Source organism: Saimiri boliviensis, chromosome 11 (assembly GCF_048565385.1).
Source record: "Saimiri boliviensis isolate mSaiBol1 chromosome 11, mSaiBol1.pri, whole genome shotgun sequence".
NCBI lineage: Eukaryota > Metazoa > Chordata > Mammalia > Primates > Cebidae > Saimiri > Saimiri boliviensis.
This window is the reverse complement of record NC_133459.1, coordinates 49,297,693-49,317,021: the sequence shown is the minus strand read 5'-3', so window position 1 is coordinate 49,317,021 and position 19,329 is coordinate 49,297,693. Positions and strand designations below refer to the sequence as shown.

At 36.4% G+C, this 19,329-nt stretch overlaps 1 protein-coding gene and 1 pseudogene across 1 annotated transcript in view; one reads left to right on the top strand and one right to left on the bottom strand.

The window, feature by feature from the left end:
* Nucleotides 1-19,329, top strand: part of FAF1 (Fas associated factor 1) — a 534,743-nt gene that overhangs the window by 42,536 nt on the left and 472,878 nt on the right. The gene's annotated exons all lie outside the window — the stretch shown is intronic.
* LOC101046370 (cysteine and glycine-rich protein 2 pseudogene) lies at nucleotides 2,434-3,206 on the bottom strand (annotated as a pseudogene).

Below are 19,329 nucleotides of genomic sequence, written 5' to 3'. Positions count from 1 at the left end.
GCAATGGTACAATCTTGGCTTACTGCAACCTCCCCTTGCCGGGTTCAAGTGATTCTCCTGCCTCAGCCTCTCTAGTATCTGGGATGACAGGCATGCACCATCACACCTGGCTAATTTTGTATTTTTAGAAGAGATAGGGTTTCTCCATTTTGGTCAGGCTAGTCTCAAACTCCCGACCTCAGGTGATCCGCCCACTTCACCCTCTCAAAGTGCTGGGATTACAGGCGTGAGTCACTGCGCCCAGCCAATCTTCTACTCTTCTAAGTAGTTTACTATTTTTAACTGCATCATAACATGGTTCAGGGATATAGATACCTTAGTGCATGAAAGATGCAGTTTGTTTTTCAGTAACTTGTTCATGTTTTTAAGTCATGAATAAGAAGAGGAGAGGAGGACAGAAGCATCTTCCTCTGTGAGCCTAAAACTAGAAGTCCAGATGTTTTAAAAACTTTGTGTGCAATGTGGAGAGCTGATTAGGGGAGTTCACAATTTTGGAAGACCAGTTAGGAAACTATTGGAGAAATCCAAGGATAGGGAGAAACATGCTTGGTCTAGGCTGGTGAAAACAGAGATAGGAAGAAGGTGGGTGCATATATTGATAGTGATTTGTTTGGATCTAGGGAATGAGATGAAAGGAGAGGTCTAAGATGACCATTTGGACAATACTTTGATAGTGAGACAGAAGAAATATGGTAATTATAGCATATTGTCTTTTCTATTGCTTTTCAGTTATATGGGAGGGATAAGAAATCATTAAGTAAGAAGTTAAATAACCTTATGAGGCAAATAATAGAGTATTTGTATAATTAAATACACAGTGATTGATACAGTTACTCAGAAGAGAACAGAGTAGGCAGAACTGTGTTTTTCAGGAGCATAAGCATAAAGGCATAAAGTCTGTCATCTTACGGCTGTTTTATCTGTCACATTCTCAAAATGAAATGTGCTAAGTAAATCAGGGTTATTGTTTTGATGCACTAACTAGAGTAGTTTTGGAAAAGCAATTTGCCAATGGGCTAAGCTTGAAGAATAATTAAGAATTGATTGTAAACAATTAGAGAGTAGCATTGATTTTATTCTAGCTTATATTAAAAATGCTTCTTACTAGCTTATATAGTTTTGTATACTTATTTACATGCCTTTGGTATCATAAACCAAATTCCCTCTTTGGTGTGTTTGGTGAATGGAGAAGAAGATCTAACTTTAAAACACTGCTAAAATTAAATCATAGCTGTTAATACCAGGTTCTGATTTTTCTGTGAAATGTGGCTTAAAAAATAAGAGAAGTTTGGCTGAGTCATCAGGAATCCATGGTCTGGTCCTTTCTTTGTAGACTAAAATATTTTATTTTTATCTGTTATCCATCAGTGATAATGTTCTGGGAAACTTTCAGAGTAAAGATATACAGGAGACTGATCTGTTATCTGGAATATTAATTTACAAAGAGATAGACATTTTTATATTGACCATGAGACTTGTAACCATTATTCAGAGCATCTTCTTCTTGGTAGGATACCTGAAAAACCAATTTGGTCACCAAAACATGGATTGGTGAGCATGGAAGCAGAACAAATAACCTGTAGTGGTTTGGGGGATGATTTACTCAGGCTATAGGAAGTCTAGGAAGTTATTCCTACCCTATTTCTAGTGTTTGGATATTCATCCATCAGTTCCATCAGTACTGTTTTTAGTATCTTTACGATGTCTTTAGTCTTTTGGACAGTAATAGACAAATTCTTACTTTCTCATTTTTTTCCCAATACGATGTATAGAGACTACTTTTGTTAGAAACTCATTTAAGACATATATTATTGTGATTATTTTGATTGATAATTATCTGCTGTTACTGACAGTTTACTCTTGATGAAATTTGAGAACTCAAGTCTTTGTAAGACTGTGCTACAGATTCTCTTCCTTTTTTGATGTTAACATCTTGAAGAAATTAGCAAGGTATCTAACAGGTAGATTTAGCCCTTTGGTGTTGTGGCTTTAGATTCAGATTCTGGTTCTGCCACCAAGTAGCTGAGTAAGGTGCAGTTGCCACTTCCTTACTGAGACAATTATGAATTAATGTGTCTAAAATGTCTGTGCAAAAGAAATGTTATTTGTATAGAATTGATTCATCCATTCATCCTTTTAGCAAGTATTAATTGAACAGTCTGCTGTGTCTCAGGAAATTTGTTATGTATTGGGTTATAACACTGACCATGATAGTCATAATCCCTGCACTCAGACATGTATAGTCCAGTGGGGAATAGAGGCACATTAACAGGCAATTATAAAACTGTATGGTAAGTGCTATAATAAGTGACAGAGCATTTTTATAAGTGTTTTTAGAGGTGCTTTAAAAAGATGCAGTGCCAAAATTTTTTTTTTTTTTTTTTTTTGAGCTGAAGTTTTGTTTAAAACATAAAAGAAATGTTCCCCCAAAATGCTGGTGAACAAAGCAAAAGGATCAGAGACAGTGCTGTCTTCCTACAAGTTAGCCAGCCTGTCCAAGTACAGGGTAATATACAGTACTTAATGCTGGTAGAATTTCACAGTAGTTTAGTGTTAAAGATTATCTGTGCCTAGATTATGAAGAGATTCTCAGTGTGTGATGATTAGTTCTGGGTTTACACCTTACTGGGCATGAACAAGAGCCCCTGCTTCTGGGCCATAGCCAAATTCCTTTGGGCCCAAAGTTCTTTGCATAGCATCCTTTACAACAGATTTCACCTTCTTTTTCAGTCAAGAGTTGTTGATTCAAGATTCTTCCCATACTTTTCACATCGGAAACAGTTTTTGTGCCAGGGTTTTCCAGCTCCAATGATCTTCTTGGCAGCATATAGAGAATCCCCACATCTGGAACACTTCTCAGCACCTCCGTATTTCTGAGCAAATTTAGAAGTGTTTGGATTTGTTGCAGGCCTGTGAGGCTGAACACTCTCTGGTTTGATGCCCAGCCTCTCACCAGGGTCCATGTTAAGTGTGCCAGCGCCCTGGCCGTAACCGTAGCCTTTTGGCTCTTACTTCTTTCCATAGCAGGATTTGCAGTAGATCTCTTCATCGTGAATTGCCACTGTTGTGCTATCTAAATTTTTCCTGCAAACCATGCAGAGAAAGCAGCAGCGGTAGAAGCTCCTGCCATCACACTGCACCTCTTCTGCGTGGTACACGGTTCTCCCGCAGGCCCCACACTTGTTTCCACCGCGCCAGACAGGCATTTTGAATTAGAAGTGGGAGCACCCACCCCAGGCGGAGCTAGCCAGGCTGGGATGGAGGGAGGGTCCAGAGAGGCAGAGACAAAATATATATTGTTTTGAGACAGAGTCTCACTCTGTTGCCCAGTCAATGGCGCCATCTTGGCTCACTGCAACTTCTGCCTCCAAGGTTCAAGCCTTACTCATGTTTAGCCTCCCGAGTAGCTGGGACTACAGACACATGCTACCACACTTGGTTAATTTTTATATTTTTTGGTAGAGATGGGGTTTCACCATGTTGGCCAAACTGATCTCGAACTCCTGACCTCAAGTGATCCGCCTGCCTCGGCCTCCCACAGTGCTAAGATTACAGGCGTGAGCCACTGGGCCCAGCTAGGAAGAAGTTTTTCTCAAGAAAACAAGATAATAATAAAGGCGGCTGGAAGTAGTGGCTGACGCCTGTAATCCCAGCACTATGGGAGGCCGAGGTGAGCAGATCATTTGAGGTCAGGAGTTCCAGAACGGCCTGGCCAACATGGCGAACCCCCATCTCTATTAAAAATACAAAAATTGGCTGGGTGTGGTGGCACGGCCTGTTATCCCAGCTGAGGCGGCAGAATCGCTTGTACTGAGGAGGCGGTTTCAGTGAGCCGAGATCGCTCCATTGTATCCAGCCTGAGCCATAGAGTGAGACTCCGTCTCCAAATAATGAATGAATGAATGAATGAATGAGTGCATGCATGCAAAATTTAGTATAGTGGTTACCGTAGGAGAAAAAGGAAGGTGATTAGGAAATACTATTCAGATGGCTTAAAAGGTATTGATAATAGGCACTTTTTTTTTTTTTTTTTTTTTTTTTGAGACAGTCTCGCTCCGTTGCCAGGCGCCAGGCTGGAGTGCAGTGGCGCGATCTCGGCTCACTGCAACCTCTGCCTCCCGGGTTCAAGCAATTCTCCTGCCTCAGCCTCCCGAGTAGCTGGGATTACAGGCATGTGCCAACACGCCCAGCTAATTTTTGTATTTTTAGAGACGGGGTTTCACCATGTTGATCAGGATGGTCTTGATCTCTTGACCTCGTGATCTACCCGCCCCGGCCTCCCAAAGTGCTGGGATTACAGGCGTGAGCCACTGCGCCCGACCTAATACGTACTTTTTTTAGTTGGGTAATAGTTATATTCGTTTCAGGAGGTATGTGGAAATGGGCAGTTCCTCTTTGTTCAAAACAGGGAAAAGTGAAATGTAAACATTATTATTTGGACCATTAGTAATATTTACAAGCAGGAAGAGCTCTACCCTTAGGATGGTAAACTCCCAAATAAAATCCACTAAGGAAATGTTTGCAAACTTAGTTTTGATGACATAAGTAGGAAATTCTCAGCACAAGTGTTACTGAGGGCTTCTCTTAAACAGGATTTTAGAAAATTGTAATAAAGTATACATAACATAAAATCTATAATTTTAATAATTTTAAAATGTATTGTTCTGTTGCATTAAGTACATTGATATTGCTTTGCAACCATTACCACCATTCATCTCCAGAACTTTTTCATCTTCCCAAATGGAAACTCCATGCTAATTAAACATCAATTCCTTATTTCCCCACTCCCGAGCCCTGGCAGCCACCATTCTACTTTCTGTCGCTGAATTTGACTACTTTAGTACCTCATGTAAGTAGAATCATGCAATATTTGTCCTTTTGTGTCTGGCTTATTTCATTAGTGTCTTAAAGGTTCATCCACATTGTAGCATGTATCAGAATTTCCTACCTTTCAAAGGCTGAATATTATTGTATGTGCAGCCCTCATTTTCCTTATTTATCTGTCAGTGGACATTTAGGTTGTGTTCATCTTTTTTTTGTTATTGTGAATAAAGCTACTGTGAATGTTGATGCACAAATATCTGTTTGAATCGTTGCTTTCTTTGAGTTTTTGGAATATATTCCCAGAAATAGAATTGCTAGATCATATGGTAATTCTAAATTTATTTTTTTGAGGGCTGCCATACTTATGCAGAAGTTTTATACAGTTTTCATTTACATGGTTTGTTTTGTGAGGTTTCAGTAGAGGGGCTTGGAAACCAAGTATCCTATATCTACAACCTGTAGGGAGAACATGCTGGAAACCAAGCCAGCAGGAGACTGGAAGGAACAGAGTGGACACTCTTCCTTAATTCCTTTGCGAATTAGTATCTGTTGCTGCTACTGGACTTGTCACCAGATGTATATATTACAGTATCACTAATGTGTTTGGTTAGCAAATGGAATTCTTTCTTTTCTCTTTCTTCCTTAAAATTCCCTGTTTCCCCTAATGTTCTCTATTTATTGCCATTTTCATTAGGTGCCCAAATGCTTCACTTTTTTTTTGTTATAAAACTAGAAGTTTTGCTAGTACATGTATAGTGATTTAATTTATACATATACTAAAGATACATCATTTAATTACTTTGAAAGACATTTGTTACCATTAACTACACTAGACATACTTATAAGATGACAGAGCTACAAAAATGGACAAGACACCAGTCATTTCTTGGGGAGATTATATAAAGATACAGTGTGCTGATCAGTATAATTTATAAGTATCTCAGGAACTTTGAGATACAAAGTCCTAAGAAAACACAGGTAGGTAATTCTTTTAAGGGTTAGAAGTTAGGGATAGTTAAGGAAAGCTTTACTTAATGAGATATCTTAGATGGCAGAGAAGATGATAAACCAAGGAAATAACATAGGAAATAACTTGAGCAAAAGGTGATAGTAGTTCGAATATACATTAGATATGAACAGGTATCTTGTGTTGTGCACTGGGGATAAAAAAAAAATGACTTAAGGCATGGGTCCTAAATTTCAAGAGATGAGAATCTAGTAGAAGAGAGAGAAGATAGGTTTGTAAACAAAATTATAGTCTGTTAAGTACCCAGGTTTATTTGGAGGGTAATAGGGAGAAGAACCAAGATTACCAGAAATAACACCGAAAGTGTATAGTTGGATAACTGTTTGATTGAAACTCCCGCCACAAATGATTTAATGTAGGATTTATATTAATATCCATTGGTTCAGCATTTCCAGATTCAACCAACCACAAGTTGAAAGTATTTGGGGAAAAAACCAAACACAATAAAAATAATATATATAAAAAGCAGATATAGTATAACAGCTACTTACATACATTTACATTGTATTAGGTATTATCAGTAATCTAGAGATGATTTAAAATATACTGGAGGACTGTGCATAGGGTATATGCAAATACTATGCCATTTTATATAAGGGACTTGGATTCTCAGATTTTGGGATCCAGGGGAGAGGTACTGAAACCAATCCCCATGGATACCAAGAGACAACTGCATATATTTTGTGTGACTTTGAATAAAGGGAGGTGAGTTTAGGTATTACACATCCAACAGAAAAAGAATGTGAGCCACATAAATAATTTAAAAATTTCAAGTAGCCTTATTTTTAAAAAGTAAAAATAGATGAATTAAATTTAATAATTCATTTTACCCACTATATCCAAATTATTATTTTCACATGTAATCAACATGAAAATTATTAATGAAATGTATTCTTTAATTTCTAAGAAATGTAGTGTGTATTTTGTACTTACCCTACAGCTCCGTTCTTATTACACATACTTCAGATGCTCAGTAGTCACATAAGGTTAGTGGCTACCGTATTAGATAGCACAGGTTTTAAGATTCTATTAAAGCAATTAGAATTTCTGGAATAGTTTTAAAAAATCCTTAAGTACTTTTCCTTTTATAATTATGGAAGGATCTTATTTACGGTAATCAAACTAATCACTTCTATCGGTGACATGGACTGAAATCTTTATATTAGTAGGATTTATGAGGAACTTTGAGAGTGATGCAATAACAAAATTTATACTCTTTGGAAGTTCATTATTTCCTAATGAAAATTAGGTGCCTTGTAATTTCATTAATCAAAGCTATCTAGAAATGTCATGGTTTACAGTGTGGAAGGAAGCTTGAAGAGCTGTTCTGAAAGATCTGCTTATAGTGCTACTGAACCATGTGATTGTTAACTAGCTGTAACAGGGTTTGTTGTTGTTTTTGAGATAGGATCTCACTCTGTTGCTCAGGCTGGAGTGCAGTGGTGTGATCTTGGCCCACTACAACCTCTGCCTTCTGGGTTCAAGGGATTCTCCAGCCTCAGCCTTCCAAGTAGCTGAGACCTCAGATATGTGCCACCATGCCTGGCTAATTTTTGTATTTTTTGTAGAAAATGTTGCCTAGGCTGATCTTGAACTCCTGAGCTCAAAGTGATCTGCCTGCCTCAGCCTCTCAAAGTGCTGAGATTGTAGGTATGAGCCACTGTGCCCAGCCAACAGTTGTTTTTTCTTTTTAATTTTTAAATTTTATTTTACAGAAACTATATCTTACTATGTTGCTCAGGCTGGTCTCAGACTGCTGGGCTCAAGTGATCTTTCCACCTTGGCCTCCCAGAGTGCTAGGCTTACAGAAATGAGCCACTGTGTTCAGCCCTGTAACAGTTGGCTTTAATGAGGCACAAATGTGTTTTGTGGAAGCTGAAGTATTATTTATAATAAATGGCTTAGACTTAAAATAATTGATCATTGTTTATTCCCTTCTTCCCCATCCCCTTAGGGTGCCCTGGGGTCTTTTTCTCTTTTGATGGTTTTTGTTGCCTTTTATTGAGAACAATAAATCTTAGCCCTGCAGGTGGAATCTTAACCGTTTCAAGTAGGATTGTATTTTTTAAGAAATAAGTAGCTGAATTAGAAGAACACAGATTCATATTATTTTCATACAGATGTTGTTAATGAAAAACAAGTAGAGAAATATATAATACATTCTGAATACTTCCATATTTTTGTATCTACTGTTTTTTTTTAATGTTTTAAACAATTCACTCTGTCACAGCAAAATCAAATGTTTAAATTGTAACTGTACATAGGGGAAGTGATTTTACCTCTATTAGAACTATATATAGTTATACATAGTATATGAATATGTACACCCCCACACACATTTAAATAGAATTTACTAAGTGAAAGATAAATGTGAATAAATAAATTACTCATCTGAGGCTATATTATATATTAGTACATGATGATGTTTATAAAAACCGACAATTTATATTGGAATCCTTTATATTTAACTGAAAGGGAAATGTGAGAAAGGTACTTATTGAGCCTGTGTTGTGAGCTTGTTGCTTAACTTACTCATTTACTTTTCATAACCTCATAAGGAAGGTATTATTTTTCTCTGTAGATAATAGGTAGAGAGGTGAAGTAACTTGCTCTGGGTTGTAAAGTTTGTGAATTCAGACTCTGGTCCGACTCCAAAGCCTATGCTCTTTGCTTTGTCACCCTCAAAATTGCTTCCATCCATCCATCAGTCCATCATAACTCTGTTTAATGCAGGGAATTAAGAAGAAAACAATAACTACCACTGCAACAAAAAACGCCTTAATTTCACCAAAGATTAGACTAAGAGAAACAAAATTGAAAGTAGTAAAAATGAAAAACAAACTATCATTTTCTAAAATTGCGAGATGTAATACGTTTTATGTGAAATGAAGCTTTTAGTCTTCATTCAGTTAGTTTACAAAAAGTTGGAAGAATTTCTTAAGTGTTTATGTAGGCTTTAGTATGCTAAAATTTATTATAAGTTTTCAAGAGATAATGTATACAGTTTCCTAGCTTATTTGCCATGAAACCTATTTTTCCAGGCATTTCTCAGATGATTAAAATTTTTTGAGAACTACTGGAGCTATTCACAAAAAATGAAGAAAAAATAAAGTAAATGGCAAGTATGAAGTAAAATATCTTCAGAACTCTCACACAAAGCATGGACTGTTTCTTGTTCCCATCAGCTGAAGGAAAATCCTTTATGATAAATAGAACATCCTAAATAAATAAATGGGCGCCTTAGTATACTCAGAAGGATATTGCCTTAGTAGTAGGAAGGAAGTAGCCCTAATACTAAAGGTTTCTCTGGTGATGCCTAACAAAACGTAGAAGCTTGAAAATGATCAATTATTTTCAAGCATCTCAGAGCAAAGCTCAAGAATATTTAAAGGAGACTGGTCGCAGCAGATCATGAGGTCAGGAGTTCAAGACCAACCTGGCCAATATGGTGAAACCCTGTCTGTACTTAAAAAAATAAATAAATTAGCTGGGCGTGGTGGCATGCACTCATAGTTCCAGCTGCTTGGGAGGCTGAGGCAGGAGAACTGCTTGAACCCTGCAGGCAGAGTCTGCAGTGAGCAGAGATTGTGCCACTGCACTCTAGACTGGGCAACAGAGCAAGAGTCTGTTAAAAAAAAAAAAGAATATTTAAAGGAATACATAAATACCTAACATACAACAAGTATAAGTCACAGTATTTAAACCCATTCAAAAATTATCAAGCTTGTGAGAAGCTGGAAAATATGACCCATAATCATGAGAAAAATCAATAGAGACCTAGAAATGATATAGATGATAGAAGGTCATTGAAACTTATACCTATATTTCATATGTTTAAGATAGTAGAGGAAAACATGAATAGGTTAAGGAAATACACTGAATATGTGAAAAAGTCCTAAATCAAAACATCTTCAGATGAATAGCATAAATATCTTAGATGAAAAATGCAATGAATGAGATTAATAGCAGATTAGACATTGCAGAAGAAAAATACTAATGAACTTGAAAACAAAGAAGTAAGGAATGATGCAAAACAAAACAGAGAAAAAGCTGGAAGGAAAATCAAAAGAGAAGCAGTGATTTGTGGGACTATTTCAAGCAGTCTAAAAAACATATCATTGGAATCCCTGGAAGGCAGAAATGGGAAGAGAGAGAAGACAGAAAAATATTTGAGGAAATAATCACCAAAATTTTCTAAATTTGAGGAAAACCATAAACCAACATATCAAAGAAGCCATTGAACCCCAAACACAGGGAACATGAAGAAAATTAGCATCAAATCAAATTGCTTAAAACCTGTGAAAATCGAAAAATTTAAGAAAAGTCAATGGAAAAGATATACACAAAATTAACAAAGATGAGACTGACAGAAGATTTCCCATAATAAAGAATGCAAGCCAGAAGTCAGTGAAGGAATATCTTTATTTTAAAAATGTACGGTATAGCTTTATATGGTCTGTCCTTAAGAATGCCCTATTCTCTGCCTTCTATAGGAAACATTTAAAAAATTATCTTTTATTTTTTTATTGTAAAAAAAATGAAGTATATGTGTCTATATTTTCATATTCTTACAAGTTGTAAATGGTAGCATATTATACAAAGTTTTTTGTGCTGCTATTTTTCATTTGAGGATATATTCTGGAGATTTCTTCATTGTAGAATATAGGACAAGCTCAAATATACATATATATTTATATTTATGTAATGTGTCTATCTGTATTTATAGGTATAGAGATCACCTTATTTCTTTTATAACTTCATAGTGCTCCTAGAATTTTTTTTTTTTTTTAAGAGATGGGATCTTGCTAGCTATGTTTATCTATGCTGGTGGGCAGTGCACTAGCTGTTCACAGGCATATCTTCTAACTCCTGAGCTCAAGTGATCCTCCCATCAGCATCCTGGGTAGCTGGGACTACAGGAATGCACCATGGGCCTGGCTGGAGTATTTTTAAAATGTAAATTGCACACATAGTATTTCACTTGAAACTAATGCTGTTGCTGTGTAGCAAATAACTTCATAGTGAAGTGGCTGAAAACAATTATTTATTCTCATTCAGATATTTGCTAGGAGTTGGCTCATTGTTTGGGTGACTGTTTCAAGTTGCAGAGCTGGTTGGTCAGAACAGACTGGACTCAGATATGTTCCATGTGTATTTATTCTGATATCCCCTGATGAGATCACAGATAAATCAAAGGAAAGATCTTATGGTCATGATGACACAAAGTTAAGACTGCAAGCAGAAACTCATGATGCTTCTAAAGGCTTAGGCTCAGAATTGTCACAATGCGACTTCTGACTGTATTCTGCATTGGCAGAGTAAAGTCATATGTCTGAGCCCAGTGACAATGGAAAATATATATTAGCAGGAGGGACTGCAGAGTTGAATGGTATGGATGCATGGAAGACCACAGTCGGTTTTGTCCTTGCTCTATAAAATTAGAAAATTTTTAAAGTCGACTTTATAGTGAGCATTTACACTGTCAGCCATTTTTCTCATAGAGTATATTATATCTTTGGATATAATAAACTACATAGGATATAGTGTAGGGAGTCACATTGGAAGCAACCTAGTTCAGTTCCCTCTGAAAATAGGCATATATTTTATAATACCTTTGACAAATGATTAGTTGGCCACTTAAAAAATTTATTTATTTATTCATCTATGTGTTTATCCATTTATTATTTAATATGGGAAAAGGAATGTAGCTGTGTCTTTCCAGAAGTTTAAATTGTGGGAACAGACAATCACATTCTCCTCTACTCATGCACGTCAATGTATATTGGATAAGTGGTGTATTAAATGGTGAAAGTTTGACATTGCCTCATAAGGGGGTAGTGATATGAGGGGAATTATTCAGAGATGACATCTTACCAATACTGTGTGTTCTTGTCTATAAACATGGAATATCTCTTCATTTATTTATATATTCTTTAATTACTTTCATTAGACTTTTATAGTTTTCCTAATATAGATCTTGTACACATTTTGTTAGATTTATACCCATGTATTTAATTTTTAATTGGAGCTAATGTAAATGGTGTTACATTGAAATATGTTGAAATTCTATTTACTTATTGTTGGTATATAGGAAAGCAATTGACTCTTTCTTTTCCTTTTTATTTCTTTGTGGTTAAATACATATAATGTAATATTTACCATCTTAAGCCATTTTTAAATATACAGATCCAATGGTATTAAGTATATTGTACAACCATCACTATCATCCATCTCCATAACTCTTTTTCATCTAGCAAAACTGAAACTCTGTGTTAAACACAAATTTTCTATTCCCCTCATGCCATTGTCTGACAGTCACCATTTTATTTTCTGTCTCTATGAATAGGTACTTCATTTTAGTGGAATGATACAGTCAATATTTGTCTTTTTGTAACGGCTCATTTCATTTAGCATAATGTCCTTAAAGGTTCAGTCATGTTACAGCATATATCAGAATTTCCTGCCTCTTTAAGGATAAGTCATATTCTGTTGCACATAGATTCCACATTTTCTTTATCCATTTAACATCCATTAATGGAAACTGACGTTGCTTCCATATCTTGGCTAATATGAATATTGCTGTAGTGAACATGGGAGTACAGATCTCTTCTCATTTTTCTTTAATTTTTTTCTTTTTTTGAGGCGGAGCCTCGCTCTGTCACCAGGCTGGAGTGCAGTGGCATGATCTCAGTTTACTGCCACTTCTGCCTCCTGGGTTCAAGCGATTCTCCTGCCTCAGCCTCCCGAGTAGCTGGGACTACAGGTATGTGCCACCACACGCAGCTAATTTTTGTATTTTTAGTAGAGACGGGGTTTTACCATGTTGGCCAGGATGGTGTCCACCTCTTGACCTTGTGATCCGCCCACCTCAGCCTCTCAAAGTGTTGGGATTACAGGCGTGAGCCACTGTGCCCGGCCCTCATTTTTCTTTTCTTAAAAAACTTTTTAATTTTTGTGATACCTAGTAGGTATATATATTTATGGGGTACATGAAATATTTTTATACAGGCATACACTGTTTAGTAATCACATCAGTGTAAATAGGGTATCCATCACTTCAAGCATTTATCCTTTGTGTTACAAACAATCCAGATGTACTGTCTTTTTTTTTTTAAAAAAAAAAGACAGGGTCTCACTCCATCACCCAGGTTGGAGTGCAGTGGTGCAATCATGGCTGACTGCAGCCTCAGCCTCCCAGCTCAGGTGACCCAAGCCTCTCAAGAAGCTAGCTGGGACTGCAGGCATGTACCACCATGCCTGGCTAATTTTTCTATTTTTTGGTTGTAAACAAGGATGATTTGACTTCTTTTCTAGGATGCCCTTTATTTGATTCCCTTGTCTGATTGCTCCAGCTAGTACTTCCAGTACTATGTTGAATAGCGGTAGTGAAAGTGGGCATTCTTGTGTTCCCAATCTTAGAGGAAAGAATTTTAGTTTTTTCCCAATCAGTATGATGCTAGCTGTGGGTTTGTCATGTATGTCTTTTCTTATGTTGAGTCATGTTCTCTCTATACCTAGTGTGTTGAGGCTTTTTTTTTTTTTTTCAATCATGAAGGGATATTGAATTTTATCAAATGCTTTTTCAGTATCTATTGCAGTGATCATATGGATTTTGTCCTTCATTCTGTTGATATGATGTGCCACACTGATTGATTTGTGTATGTTGAACCATCCTTCCATCTCTGGGATAAATACCACTTGGTCATGGTTAATGATCTTTTGATGTGCTGTTGAATTAAGTTTGTTCGTATTTTGTTGAGGATTTTTGCATCAATGTTCATCAGGGATGTTGGCCTGTAGTTTTGTTTTCGTCGTCGTTTTTGATGTGTCCTTGTCTGGGTTTGGTTATCAAGGTGACACTGGCCTCATAGAATGAGTTTGTAAGTATTCTCTCCTCTGTTTTTTGGAATAGTTTGATTGGGATTGGTATTAGTTCTTCTTAACTGTTTGGTAAGATTCAGTGAAGCCATCAGATAAAGCTATCAGGTCTCAGGATTTTCTTTTCTGGCAGACTTTTTATTACAGCTTTGATCTTGTTACTTGTTACTGGTCTATTCATGTTTTAGATTTCCTCAGGGTTCAGTTTTGGTAGTTGAGATGAGTTTAGAAATTTCCCCATTTCATCTAAGTTTTCAAATTTATTGGCATATATATATAATTTATTGGCATAAATTTATTGGTCATGGTAGCCTCTAATCCTTTAAATTTCTGTGGTATGGGTTCTAATTTTTTTTTTAATATCTGATTTTATTTATTTGCCTCTTTCTCTTTCATTTAGTCTGGTTAAAGATTTGTCGATTTTTTTTTCTTTTCTAAAAACCAGCTTTTAGTTTCATTCATCTTTCATATTGTTTTATTTGTTTGAATTCATTTATTTCTGCTGTGGTCTTTATTATTTGTTTTCTTCTACTAATTTTGGGCTTGGTTTGCATTTATTTTTCTAGTTCTTTAAGATGCATCGTTAAGTTGTTTGCTTTTCCACTTTTTGATGTAGGTACTTACACTTATAAACATCCCTCTTGGTACTTTATATTTTTCTCTTGTTTTTGCTGTAATCACATAGGTTTTGACATGCTGTGTTTTTATTATCATTTGTTTCAGTTGATTTTTCAAGTTATTTAATTTGTTCATTGACCCACTGATCATTCAGGAGCATATTGTTTAATTTTCATGTATTTGTGTTATTTCCAAAATTTCTCATTATTGATTTCTAGGTTTATTCCATTGTGGTCAGAGAAGGTACTTGATATTACTCTTTTTTTTTTTTTTTTAGTGTTTTAAGACTTGTTTTGTGGCCTAATATATGTTCTGCCCTTCAGAATGATTCATGTGCTAAAGAGAATAATGTGTACTCTGCAGCTATTGGATTAAAGAGAGGTTTTTCTTGCAACTTAGGTAACAGTTTGGCTGCAGGGGTAGAGCACCAGGTGGGTTCCTGGGGTCCCTGACTTTCTGCCTTGGCTTTTGGCATTTTTGGACCTGCCTTGGATCAGAGCGGAGCCCACTGCCTTGAAGAGAGAGTCCCAGGCAAGCTGACTGAAGAACCCTTGTTTTTTTTCTATTTTTTCTATCTTTTTTTTTTTGAGATATCTCTGTCACCTAGGCTGTAGTACAGTGACGTGATCTTGGCTTACTGCAACCTCTACCTCCTGGGTTCAAGCGATTCTCATGCCCCAGCCTCCTGAGTAGTTGGGATGCGCTACCACACTTGGCTAATTTTTGTATTTTTAGTAAAGATGGAGTTTCACCATATTGGCCAGGCTGGTCTCGAGCTCCTGGCTTCAAGGGATCTGCCCCTTGGCCTCCAAAAGTGCTGGGATTATAGGCAACCTTTGGGGTTCAAGAGAACATTGGCAGTAGCATGATATTAGTCCCCATGGGTCTGTGGTGGTGATCACCACAGGGTGAGGCTCCTCTTCCTATGGAAAGGGAAGGGAAGTATGGGAAGGACTGCATCTTGTAGTTTGAGTGCCAGTTCAGCTGCTGTGTAATAGAATACTAGGTAGATTTCTAAGGTGTTTGATTCTAATCTGGCTTCTATGCAGTATCCCTAGACCTGCCTAAGGCCTAGAGGGAAAGTTTCACACTTTAGGGAAAGACACAAGCCTGGTTGGCTTCACTATCTACTGATTGTTGAGGCCTAGGACCTTGTGCAAACATAGTCAGTAGACAGGTAGTAGTTACAGCCACTGGTATGTGACTCAGTACTGTGCTGGTATAAGGTCTGACTCAGCACAGTCCCAATGGTGGCGACCATAGGAGTGCTTGTGTCACCCCACCCCCAGCTCCAAGCAGCTCAGTACAGAGAGAGAGAGAGTCTCCGATTATTTGGGAGAAAGTATGGGAAAAGAACAAGAGTTTTGCATGCTAATCCATAAAATTCTTCCAGATCTTCTCTAAGACCATCAAGGCGATACCTCTAGAAGTCTCTAAGAGCTACAGTGTTACTGGGCTTGAGGTGCCGCCTAATGCAGGTATGACTTAGATCACAACACTGAAGTTCTTTCCAATACCTCGAAAGCCTTCCCAAGGACAGATACAAAGAAGCCCTGACTGCAAAAATTACAACAAATACCTAACTCATATATATATGTTCAGATACCAGGAAATATCCATAAGCACCAAGATTATCCAGGAAAACATGACCTTACCAAATGAGTTAAGTAAGGCACCAGGGACCAATCCTGGAGAAACAGGTCTATGACCTTTCAGACAGAATCTCAAAGAGCTGCTTTGAGGAAACTCAAAGAAATTCGAGGTAATATGGAAAAGGAATTCAGATATCAGAGAGATTGAATTAATTAGAAAGAATCAAGCAGAAATTTTGGAGTTGAAAATGCAATTGAACTACTCAAGAATGCATTAAAGTCTTTTAGTAGCAGAATTTACCAAACAAAAAGTATTAGTGAGCGTGAAGACAACCTACTTAAAAATACAGTCAGAGGAGACAGAAGAAAAAAGAATAAAGAAAGAATGAAGTGTGCCTTTTTTATTCTAGGCAGAAGATCTAGGAAATAGCCACAAAAGGGCAAATGTAAGAATTGCTGGTCTTAAAGAACGGGTAGAAAGAGATAAGGGTAGAGAGTTTATTTAAAGGAATAACAGAGCTTCCCAAATCTAGAGAAAGATTCCAGTATCCAATTACAAAATGGTTATAGAACACCAAGCAGATTCAACCAAAAGAAGACTACCTCAAGACATTTAATAATCAAACTCCAAGAGATCAAAGATAAAGTATCCTAAAAGCAGCAGGAGAAAAGAAACAACATGCAATGGAGCTCCAGTATGTTTGGCAGCAGACTTTTCAGTGGAAATCTTACGGGCTGGGAGAGAGTAGCATGACATATTTAAAGAGCTGAAGGAAAAAAATTTTGACTCTAGAATAATATAAAATAGTCAGTGAAAATAACCTTCAAATGTGAGGAGAAATACTTTCCTGGACAAAGAAAAGCAGGAGGATTTCATTAACACCAGACCTGTCCTACATGAATTGTTAAAGGGAGTAGTTCAATACAAAAGAAAAGGATGATAATGAGCAATAAGGTATCACTTGAAGGTAAAAAAAAACCCTACTGGCAATAGTAAATACACAGAAAAACACAGAACTGTGGTATGTAAACCACTCTCATGTAGAAAGACTAAAATGTGAACTGATCAAAAATAACTAACTTTTCAAGACATAGACAGTACAGGAAGCTATAATAGAAACAACAAAAAATTAAAAAGAGGGGGGGCAACATTACGGTGTAGAGTTTTTATTTTTGCTTCTTTTCTTGTTTATGTAAACAGTTTAAAGTTATCAGCTTAAAATAATGGGTTATAAGATAGTATTTGGAAGCCTCATGGTAACCACAAATAACACATACAACACACACATACACAAAAAATAAAGAGCAATAAATTAACTCATACTACCAGAGAAAATCACCTTCAATAAAAGGAAGAAAAGAAGGCAGCAAGGAACAAAGAGAAGACTACAAAACAACCAGAAAACAAATAACAATATGGCAGGAGTAAATCTTTACTTACCATGATAACATTAATTGTAAATGGAGTAAACTCTTCAATGGAAAGACAGTGACTGAATGGTTACAAAAACAAGACACAAAGGATCTGCCTGCAAGAAACACACTTCACCTATAAAGACACACATAGACTGAAAATAAAGGGATGGAAAGAGCTATTCCATATAATGGAAACCAGAAAAGAGCATGCATAGCTATAGTTACATCACACAAAATAATGTTCAAGACAACTATAAGAAAAGACAAAGGTTACTGTATAATGATAAAGGGGTCAGTTCAAAAGGCTGTAACAATTGTGAATATATATTCATCTAATATATACTAGATGAATGTGTGTGAGAGAGAGAGAAAGAGAGAAAAGAGAAAAAGAAGGAAAAAAGAAAGAGAAAGAAAGATGGAGAGAATGGGAAACCTTAATACAATAATAGCTGGAGACTTCAACATCCCCCCTTCAGCATTGGACAGATCACCTAGACAGGCAAAGATTGGACTTAATCTGCACTATAAACCGAATGGACTTAATAGGTATTTACAGAACACTTTTTCCATCAGTTGCAAAATGCACAGTTTTGCATATGGATCATTCTGAATAATATGTTAGGTCACAAAACTTGTCTTAAAGCATTAAAAAAATAATAGTATCAAACATCTTTCTGACCACAATGGACTAAAACTAGAAATCAACAACAGGAGGAATTTGGGAAAGTATAGGAACACATGGAAATTAAACAGTATGCTCCTGAATGACCAGTGGGTCAATGAAAAAATTAAGAAGGAATTTGAAATATTTCTTGAATCTAATGATAATGAAAACAGAACATACCAGAAAACTGCAGGACACAGCTAAAATAATACTAAGAAGGAATCTTATAGCAGTAAATGCCTAAATCAAAAAAGAATTAACATTTTATAGAAACAGAGTAACAATGCATTTTAAAGGACTGGAAATGTAAGAGCAAATGAAACCCAAAATTAGTAGAAGGAAAAAAAAGATAAAGATTAAGCAGAAATAAATGAAATTAGTATGAAGAAAACAATACAAAAGAATCAGTGAAAGGAAAAGTTGTTTTTTTTTTGAAAAGGTAAACAATACTGACACATCTTTAGCCAGACTAAGAAAAGACAGAAGACTCAAATCAGAAATGAAAAACAAGACATTACATCTGATACTGTAGAAATTCAAAGGTTCTTTGAATTAGTGGCTGCTCTGAGCAACTATATGCCAATAAACTAACAAATCTGAAGGAAGTAAATTTCTAGACAAATAAAACCTACCAAGATTGAACCATAAGGAAATCCAAAACCTGGAGACCAGTAATGAGCAGCAACATGATCGAAGGTGTAATGAAAAATCTGTCAGCAAAGAAAAGCCTCATTGGACTCATTGGTCTCAACTACTGAATTCTGCCATATCCTTAAAGAAGAACGAATACCAATTTTACTCAAACTAATTGAAAAATAAAGGAGGGAATACTTACAAACTCATTCTGCAAGACCAATATTACCCTTATGCCAAAATCAGACAAAAACACATCAAAAAAAGAAAACTACAGCTTAATATCCCCTACTAATATTGATGCAAAAATCCTCAACAAAATGCTAGCAAACCAAATTCAACAACACATTAAATTGAGTCATTTATTATGACCAAATAATGACAGCTTTTCCTGTCAGATACATCTGAGGGATCCAAGGATGGTTCAACATACACAAATAAATCTGCTTATATTTAAGAATTTTTTTTTTTTTTTTTTTTTTTTGAGGCAGAGTCTTGCTCTGTGGCCCAGGCTGGAGTGCAGTGGTGTGATCTTGGCTCACTGTAACCTTGAACTCTTGGGTTCAAGTGATTCTTCTGCCTCAGCCTCCCGAGTAGCTGGGACTACAGGTGCATATCACCATGCCTGGCTAAATTTTTTTTTAAAGTATTGATAGGGTTTTGCCTGTTGGCCAAGC